Source organism: Physeter macrocephalus, chromosome 17, assembly GCF_002837175.3.
Source record: "Physeter macrocephalus isolate SW-GA chromosome 17, ASM283717v5, whole genome shotgun sequence".
In the NCBI taxonomy this organism is placed as follows: Eukaryota; Metazoa; Chordata; class Mammalia; order Artiodactyla; family Physeteridae; genus Physeter; species Physeter macrocephalus.
Window position 1 is genome coordinate 7,131,502 of NC_041230.1, and position 9,089 is coordinate 7,140,590.

General features: G+C 38.3%; 1 long non-coding RNA gene across 1 annotated transcript in view; it reads right to left on the reverse strand.

Annotated features, from left to right (window-relative positions):
* The window catches only part of LOC112067244 (uncharacterized), a 17,405-nt gene that overhangs the window by 7,091 nt on the left and 1,225 nt on the right, over window positions 1–9,089 (reverse strand). The gene's annotated exons all lie outside the window — the stretch shown is intronic.

The following is a 9,089-nucleotide window of genomic DNA, read 5'->3' on the forward strand; positions in this document are numbered from 1 at the left end:
CTCAGCGGCCATGGCTCACGGGCCCAGCCGCTCCGCGGCATGTGGGATCCTCCCAGACCGGGGCGCGAACCCGGTTCCCCTGCATCGGCAGGCGGACGCGCAACCACTGCGCCACCAGGGAAGCCCCCTTTCCCAATATTTAAAATGTGAAAAATATAATGAGTCCCATTTTAACACAAAGCCCCCAAATAATTTCCTAAACATAATTAAACACAAGAAACACCTACATATAAATAATAAACTATTGTATTAAGATGAAAATTTCTGGGACTTCCCTGGTTGTGCAGTGGTTAAGAATCTGCCTGCCAATGTAGGGGACACAGGTATGAACCCTGGTCTGAGAAGATCCCACATGCCACGGAGCAACTAAGCCTGTGCACCACAACTACTGAGCCTGCACTCTAGAGCCCGTGAGCCAAAACTACTGAGCCCGTGCGCCACAACTACTGAAGCCCGTGAGGTTAGAGCCCGCGCTTCGCAACAAGAGAAGCCACCGCAATGAGAGGCCTACACGCCGCAACGAAGAGTAGCCCCCGCTTGCCCCTACTACAGAAGGCCCGCACGCAGCAATGGAGACCCAACGCAGCCAAAAAGAAAAAAAAAGATGAAAATTTCTTAAAATGTCACTTCCTGATCACATTATTATAGATATTAATAATTAGTTGCTTTGTGTGTAGTAACATGGCCTCCTTTAGCACCATGAACATCTGCACATCCTTTTTGTTGACAGGCCAATCTATACATTTGTCAAAAGATTTACATGACTCTGATATTTAACTAAGTGAATTTCTGATGTAACTTGAAACTTTTCCTATATGTCATATTTTTAAACATTGTATTGAGCTTTATAGATGTAAACATCCAGTCTAAACATCAACCCAAAATCAATACACTGAGAGGTATGTACATTCTCAGGCAATGTTCAAGATTCTGAGTCAGACAATAGCATATTAAATAAATTAAAGATTTCTATAAAACAGCAATTCTCAGTACTCACAAATTTAGTAGTAAAGAAGTAGTTAATAACATAGAAAATGTTCAAGATATGGTTAGATTACAAAACAACTGGGCATCATGTGGTCTTATTTGTAAAATACATGTATATATTAACATAGACAATATAGACAGACAAATCAGACTGAACATATCTGGGAAGTTTTATCCTTAAAGATTACTTTGGTTATTTCTGGGTTGTGATCTTCAATTTTCTTAGTTTTGCTTAAGTGTAGTTTTTCAATAACCACGCATTAATTTTTAAATGCATATTTTAAAGTTCTGTTAAGTATAAGCTACTCCCAAACGGCAGATGAAAAAGGAAATACCTTTTTTTTTAAACAATCTTCCTTTGAACATGAAATAATAGCTCAGGATATTCTAAAAACAGTTCTTTTTCACAAAATGGCTTTTGTTGTTTTTGCTTGTCAGCTCCCAATTGTTGCAAACTTCTTGATTTGGTAACTACATTTATGTGTGCTGGAGACCTGCCTGGAAGAGAACTAAAAGTCATTCAGGCCAAGTCCTGTGTATAAGTGATGCTTCCTTTCAGCTCTTCTTGCCAGATAGGTTTATTATGTTTCTGCACCTGCCCTATTTGCCTCAGTGTTCTCTGAAAAGCTATAGAATCATCTTGCTCCATTGGTCATACTTTGTATTTCTTTTTAACACTTTTTTTTTAAAGACTTTTTCGATGTGGACCATTTTTAAAGTCTTTATTGAATTTGTTACAATACTGCTTCTGTTTTATGTTTTGGTTTTTTTGGCTATGAGGCATGTGGGATCTTAGCTCCCCAACCAGGGATCGAACCTGTATCCCCTGCATTGGAAGGTGAAGTCTTAACCACTGGACTGCCAGGGAGGTCCCCATACTTTGGATTTCTGATGATTAGAATGAAAACTGCAGGAAATATAGGTGACTCAGTTCACCTCCACAGAGTTCTTATGGGATCAGTTTGACTTAGATATGATATGACATGACAATGACTGCTCTGGTCATACAAATATCTTCCTCTTATGAGCTCTCATAGCATACTATCAGGGTAAACTAGTGCCCTTTTTCATCCTTTACTTTGGACATTTGTATACAAGTTTTATCTCCCCCATTACATTATTTGTAATTTAAAAACAGAGATTCTCACTTTTTAAAAGTACTTTGTCTCCCCTGAGTTCTAGATTAGGATTTTGCATATTTGCAAATTCTTAATAAATGTCTAATGCCTGACCCAAAGGAATTCATTATAAAAAGATGTGAAGGGGCTTCCCTGGTGGCGCAGTGGTTAAGAGTCCGCCTGCCGATGCAGGTGACACGGGTTCGTGCCCCGGTCTGGGACGATCCCACATGACGCGGAGTGGCTGGGCCCATGAGCCATGGCCGCTGAGCCTGCGCGTCCGGAGCCTGTGCTCCGCAACGCGAGAGGCCACAGCAGTGAGAGGCCCGCGTACCGCAAAAAAAACCAAAAAAAACGTGAAGTTGTATGCACAAGAGTACTTTTGGGACAGTTTCACAATTAAAATATAGAAATATAAATGCTCTTTAGTAGGCAGTAAAGTGAATAAATTAAGGTGCATCTCGATAATGAAATACGACACAGTGACTTTAAAATATAATTGTTACACAGTCAATGCACTGTTATTATTATTTTTAAATTTATTTATTTATTTATTTATGGCTGTGTTGGGTCTTCGTTTCTGTGCGAGGGCTTTCTCTAGCTGTGGCAAGCGGGGGCCACTCTTCTTCACGGTGCGCAGGCCTCTCACTATCGCGGCCTCTCTTGCTGCGGAGCACAGGCTCCAGACGCGCAGTCTCAGTAATTGTGGCTCACGGGCCCAGATGCTGCGTGGCATGTGGGATCTTCCCAGACCAGGGCTCGAACCCGTGTCCCCTGTATTGACAGGCAGATTCTCAACCACTGCGCCACCAGGGAAGCCCTGTCAATGCATTATTAAATGAGGCAGGCAGGTTACAGAATTTATATGAGATACCACTCTATAAAATCCCACAGAAAAATACCTGAAATATATCCATCAAATATTAAGAATATTTATCTTTAGATGAATTACATTTTTAGCAAAATTTCTAGATTTTTGCATTAAGCTTATATATTTCATAATAAAAAACATAACAGTACTTTCCACTTAAACAAAAATAAATAACTAGAGTCATAGCTGACATTTATTTTCCTGGCAGCAGAAAAATTATGAGCAATCGAGCCAATGTCTATAACACAAGTAGGGACAAAAAAGGAAATTAGTATGACTGAAACAAATTACAACTAAAAGTTCTTTAACAGACCTTTAACATATTCTCTGGTGCACTGAAATAGCTTCATTATCAAAAACATCCTGTGAATCACCAATTTTCAAGACAGTGCAATTTCCAGTTTAAGTGAGACAGTGAACACAAAGCAGAATGCATGGTGTCAGATATGTAGCCAGTTTCTTCTCCATTCAATTACCCATTAAAAAATTTGGGGATGGGATCTTTGCAAAATTTGAATACTTTTTTATTCATCATTTTCAGTGTTGTATCATTACAGTATTTTCCTTGTTCTGGTTAACTCTCTGTAAGCATATGTTTATTAGCTGAATAATATTCCATCATATGAATGTAATATGTGATAGAAACTTCCTCTTTTAACTCCCTGTTGTTGGGCACAAATTTTGGACAACATCTCAAAGGCTATTATTACCGGGCATTACTGTCTTTGATTACAGTTCTAAATTTTTAAGGGTCATGAATCTCTTTGAAAATCTTATGAAATCATAAACCTTCTTTCAAGAAAAAGATCAAATAAATAAGTATCTGCAAGGACTTCCCTGGTGGTCCAGTGGCTGAGACTCCGTGCTCCCGATGCAGGAGGCCCGGGTTCAATCCCTGGTCCAGGAGCTAGATCCTGCATGCATGCCGCAACTAAGAGTTCATATGCCACAACTAAGAGGCCCGAATGGCATAACTAAGATGCCGCAACTATGAGCCTGCAAGCCGCGGTGAGGATCCCGCGTGCCGCAACTAAGACCCAGCACAGCCAAAATAAATAAATAAATAAGTATTAAAAAAAAGTATCTGCAAAAACTGCATAAAATTTCATGGTGTCTGCAGAGCCCTGAAGTCTAAGTGTGGGAGCCTGGACCTTCTTTAAAAACCCTGCTGTAACCACTTATTTACAAACACCAAGTACTACTAGCTAATATTCTTTTTTTTGTTTTTTTCATAACTTATCAAAAGAACAACATGGATTTGGCCAGAAACAAATTTAAGACCCAAAACCCAAAATGCCCCATATCAAATTAGATCTGGTTACTGAAACAAACTTTTATCCCACATTTGTGAATCTAGACTTCTGAGATAGGTCCCAATCACATTCTTACTCCTAAAAGCCACAACAGCAGAAGGCCTTGTTCATCAACCCAGACTGTGAAAATCAAAAATATTAATAATGAGTGTTACATGAGCCAGGGTATCTGTGTACAATTATGCAGGGGCCATTGTTCATGAATCAACAAATCACAACCCTCCAAAAGATGTAGATCTATGCCAACAGAACCCTTTGCTGCATAAATGGTATAAAGGAGAAACTGAATAATTTGACAATAAAAAAAGGAACATCAAGGCTTCCCTGGTGGTGCAGTGGTTGAGAGTCCGCCTGCCGATGCAGGGGACGCGGGTTCATGCCCCGGTCCGGGAAGATCCCACATGCCGCAGAGCGGCTGGGCCCATGAGCCATGGCCACTGGGCCTGCGTGTCCGGGGCCTGTGCTCTGCAGCGGGAGAGGCCACAACAGTGAGAGGCCCGCGTACCGCAAAAAAAAAAAAAAAAAAAAAAAGGAACATCAGGAAACTAGCTGTACTAGACATTAAAATGTACTGTAAAGTCTCTATAGTTAAAACAGTATGGTAGTAGTGCATAAATAGACAAACCAACCAGTGGAACAGAACAGAAGGCCTAGAAATAGAACCAAGTATCAATATGTATGGACATTTAGTATGATAGAGATGGCATTTCAAATCAGTGGGGCAAAGATAAAATTCTTAATAAATGGTGCTGGGAAAACTGGATAGCCATTTAGAAAATATAAAATTAACTCCATACCCCATTCCATACACAAAATTAAATTCCAAATGGATCAGGGTGCTAGATGTAAAAGATGAAAACCATACAGTTATTAGAAGATAACACATGTAAATTCCCCTTTAATCCTGAGATTGAGAAAGGCTTTTTAACTCCAGAAGCAATAAAGGAAAACATTGGTAATTTGACTACATAAAAATAAAAATATTCAACGACAAAGAACACCATAAACAAAGTCAAAAGACAACTGTCAAACTGGAAGAAAATACTTGCAACATACATCACAGATGAGGAACTAATATTCCTAATGTGTAAAGAATTCTTAAACATTGTGACAAAGCACCAAAAAAACCAAAACCAAGACATGGCAATACTACCTAAAGTAACATACAGATTCAATGCAATCCTTATGAAAACCCCAATGATTTTTTTGAAGAAATGGAAAAATCCATCCTAAAATTCACACAGAATCTCAAGGAACCCCAAATAGCCAAAACAATCTTACTCTCACACTTCTTGATTTCAAAACTTACTACAAAACTTACCAAAGATGGTAATCAAAACAGTGTGGTACTGCCAAAAAGACAGATATCTAGACCAATGAAATAGAATAGAAATCCTCACATACATGGTCAAATAATTTTCAGCAATGGAGTCAAGACTATTTGATAGGGGAAAGGACAGTCTTTTCAACAAATGGTGTTGGGAAAACTGGATAGCCACATGCAAAAGAATAAAGTTGGACCTGTACCTAATACTACATTAAAAAATTAACTCAAAATGGATCAAAGGTCTAAACATAAGAGCTAAAACTATAAAACTCTTAGAAGAAAACATAGGGAAAAATCTTCATAACACTAGATTTAGCAATTATTTCTTGGATACGACAAAGAAAGCACAGGCAACAAAAGAAAAAAACATGTGTTGTAGACTTCATCAAAATAAAAAACTTTTGTGCATCAAAGGATACTGTCAACAGAGTGAAAGTACAATCCATGGAATGGGAATATTTTCAAATTATATGTTTGATAAGGGATTAATATTCAGAATATATAAAGAACTCCTAGAACACAACACCAAAAACAAACAAACCCCGGTGGCCTCGTGGTTAGGATTCCAGGCTTTCACTGCCATGGCCCAGGTTCAATCCCTGGTCGGGGAACTGAGATCCTGCACGCTGCACAGCGCAGCCAAAAGAAAAGGGGGGGGAGTGGCAAAGGACATTTCTCCAAAGATATACAAATGGCCAACAACCAACGTGAAAAGATTTCCTACATCACTAATAATTAAAGGAATGCAAATCAAAACCATAATGAGATACTACTTCACACTCATTAGGATGGCTATTATAAAAAAAGCAGAAAATAACAAGCATTGGCAAGGATGTAGAGAAATCAGAACCCTTGTGCACTGCCAGTGGGAATGTAAAATAGTGCAGTTGTTGTAGAAAATGGTATGGTGATTCCTCAAAAAATTAAACATACCATGTGATCCAGCAATTCAACTTCTGGATATATACTCCAAAGAAGTGAAAGCAGGGACATGAACAGATATTTATAAACCCATGTTCAGAGCAGCATTATTCACAATAGCGAAAAGGTGTTAGCAACCCAAGTGCCCACTGATAAATCAATAAACAGAATGTGGTATATATGTACAATGGAAAATTATTCAGACTTAAAAAGGAAGGAAATTCTGACATATGCTACAACATGGATGAATCCTGAAGATATTATGCTCAGTGAAAAATAAGTCAGTCATAAAAGGACAAACACTGTATGATTCCACTTATGTGAGGTACCTAGAATATTCTAATTCATAGAGATAAAAAGCAGAATGGTGGTTTCCAGGGGCTGGAGGAAGGGCCGAAGGGAATTATTGTTTGATGGGTACAGAGTTTCGGTTTTTGAAGATGAAGAAAGTTCTGGAGATGAATGGTGGTGATGGCTGCACAATGCAAACAGAGTTAATGTTACTGAACAGCATAATTAAAATGGTAAATTTTATGTTATGTATATTTAACCATAAAAACCCCCAACAAACTGAGATTGGTTGGTTACCTACAATGGGTGATTGGGAACAGTGTGGAAAGAATGGGGGAATGGAATTGGGAGAGAAGGAATGATGGAGGAGTAACTGAGTAGATCTTCTGGTCTAATTCTAGCTTTCAGAACCATGTTAATGTTTCACATACTCAAAAAATAATTAAAATCAACCAGGATGTGTGTTTGGGAGCCCCAAATAAAATACAAACAGTAACAAATGAACCTATGTATATTACAAATGAGTAATATTACCATACAGATGGGTGTAGGGAAAACTGTATTTTTATTTATTTTATTTTTTTTTGGGGGGGGGTACTGTATTTTTACTATGAACTGTAAGACTAAATACAAAAAGAACTATATGGGGTTTGGGGATATGTGTTAGAACTACTTTCTACTCAAGACTGAGCAAATAAATATATGTACTGTGGTTAATGAGAGCTGAGTTTTTCAGTTAGAGAAAGGAGTTACAGAAAAGGAAATGGAGATGGCTAGAAGAAGCCCTGTGGTATTGAACTGGAATTGAAGATATCAGATGAAATCATGGATTATCTGTATAGGTATACATACAGATAGATACAGATGTGTGGGACAGATAGATACAGATGTGTGGGTACACATGCATATATTTCATATCTGAGAAAGTCAAGAAGCAAAGACATCCCAGTAGCAATGAGCACATCTAATCTCGGTTTCTAAATATAATTTTCTAATAAAAGGAGCCAGTGATCCCTGGGAAGTTTGCTGATTCCAGGATGAGGGTTGGGAAAGTACAGTATCAACCTGGAACATCCTGCGGTGCAGGAAAATAAGGAAGTACTAAAAAAAAAAATAAATAAATAAAGGGGATACATTGAAAGGATACAGGAGCCAATCCAAAGGGTTTCCCAGTGGCCAAATATGGGACAATTCGAGCAATAAAATAGTGATAGTAATGGATTATAACCTATAGTATTAAAAAATCCAGACTATACTTATATAAGTTAGTAAATAAATTAAATGGGGAGAAGGAAAATCTATTTGTAACAGAATTATAATTAATAAATGTAGAAGGAATAACAGAATGTGAAAAAAAAAAATCACCGTTTGGCAAATACCTGGTAATAAATTTTCAGGCAGGAATTATCAATGGATGTAGTAGGTGGAAGTAGGATGAAAAACAGCATAATTTTATAGACCTAAAGTATTTCTCCATGAGACACTTAATTATAATGGAAAGAGTGACTTTGCAGTGGAGAAACCTGGCAAATAAAGTTAACACCACCAATAATGAGACAAATTAATCTCATGTGTCTCCTGATAAGATGCACTGAGAATACATCACTTTCGGGGTAGTCTTGCCTCAACTGCATAATCTGAATTTAATTATGAGGAAATATCAGACAACCTCAAATTGAGGAACATTCTACATTGCAGAATTTACAAAATAAACGGCCAGTTCACCTCAAAAGTGTCAAGGTCATGAAAGACAAAGAAAGATTGAGTAACCGTGCCAGATAAAAGAAGACTAAGGAGAGTTACTAACTTAACTGCAACATATGATCCTGGATTGGATCCCTGTCCAGAAACAGGACACTAAGGGACACTGATGAAATTTGAATAAGGTTTGTAGATTGGTTATTTATCAGCGTTAATCTCCTGGCTTTGATAGAGAAGCTGGGTTAAGACTATTTGGGAATTCTATTTTTGCAACAGTTTTAAGTCTAAAGCTAATTAAAAATGAAAAGTTTAAAAACATTTAGATTAACATTAGGTGTGTAGGGAGTATGGAAGGTATGGGCCTTTCAGTTCACCTCCATAGCACTCAGTAATTTACTCCAATGGCAAATACTGGACATCAGTTCACTTGGGGGTGGGTGGTGGTGTGTGTCTTTGTTAGGCAAGAAGTTTCAGAAAAGGGCTTCCCTGGTGGCGCAGTGGTTGAGAGTCCGCCTGCCGATGCAGGGGACACAGGTTCGTGCCCCGGTCCGGGAAGATCC